We start from the raw sequence: 1,358 nt of genomic DNA on the forward strand, positions 1-1,358 counted from the left end.
ACCCCCCCCCCCCAAAAAAAAAAAAAAAAAAAAGGTCATTAGCTGAACAAGGTGCAGCAAATTAGAGTGTTTACTATAAAGTAAAAACTTTACTATGTAAAAAATGTAGCAGCACAGAAAAGTAGAAAGAAATGAAAGTTTGTCTTCTCCCTGCCCCCTCCTGGTTGAACACGTGAGAGATAAACATAGTTAACAGTTCCTTATCTGCCTTCGCAATATTTTCTTTGCATATATGGCTATATATTATAGGGATAAACACACATATACACATTCATAGGGTTCTGTACTTTTTTCTCCTCACTAAATGTCTTGGGCATCTTTACATGTTAGTACACACAGCTCTACCTCATTCTTTTTAATAGCTGACTAGTATTCTGTTGTTTGGAAGTACCATGTAAGTTATTTCCAGTTTTTTGCTAACAAAATTCATATACAGCTAACATTTGGGGATATATGTTTTTGCACATTTGTGCAAACGTATCTGTAGGATCATTTACTAAAACTGGAATTTCTCGGTCAAAGAGTTTGTATTTTATTCATTTTAATCAATATTTCCAAATTATGCTCTCAAAAGTCTATTTCCAGGTGATGATTTTACTAATAGTTTATGAAAATACCTGTTCTCCATACGTTTGTCAAGGTTGTGTATTATCAAAATTTTTCAATTTGCCCAATTGATAGGTGTTTTAATTTTCTTTTCTTTACTTATGGGTAAAGTAGGGCTTTTCATATTTTTAATCATTATTTGTATATTTTGACCCACTTATTTATGTTCTTCACCCAGTTTTTAATTGTTTTGTCAGTAGTACGAGCTGTTTGTGGTAAGCAAATTAGTCTTTTACCATGAGTAGTCTTCCCATTGACTTTGGGACACATAGGAGTTTAAGATTTATTTGTGGTCATAATTATTACTTAGTTTAAAAGTGGCTTCCAAATTTAAGGATTTCTTAAATGGAGTTCAAGGAAAACCTTTTGGTGTTATTTTTTTCATACTGGTTAAGAACTTTTTTTATGAAAATTAAAAAGAAAAATTCCCCACCTTTCTTCTAAAAAGGATTTGAGGGATCTTACAATAAAAGGTATATATTGTATTAGACAAAAATTAGCACATCAAAAATAGTAAATAGGAGGAAAAATCAGATGCCACAATCACAAAGTAGATTTATTTATTTAAGAGTAAATAGGATTAATTCATTAATTTAGTTAACTCTTCTCATTAACTTCAACTCTGAGATTATATTCTTGGCAACAGAACAAAAAAATAAAAAGAAAAAGAAGATACATTGGTTAATCTTTTGTTATAAGAGAAGGACACATACTGTTTCTTTCAGAGAAAGACATCATGGTGCTAGGCAGTA

The sequence above is a fragment of the Galeopterus variegatus genome, unplaced genomic scaffold (genome assembly GCF_000696425.1).
Source record: "Galeopterus variegatus unplaced genomic scaffold, G_variegatus-3.0.2 Scaffold52484, whole genome shotgun sequence".
NCBI lineage: Eukaryota > Metazoa > Chordata > Mammalia > Dermoptera > Cynocephalidae > Galeopterus > Galeopterus variegatus.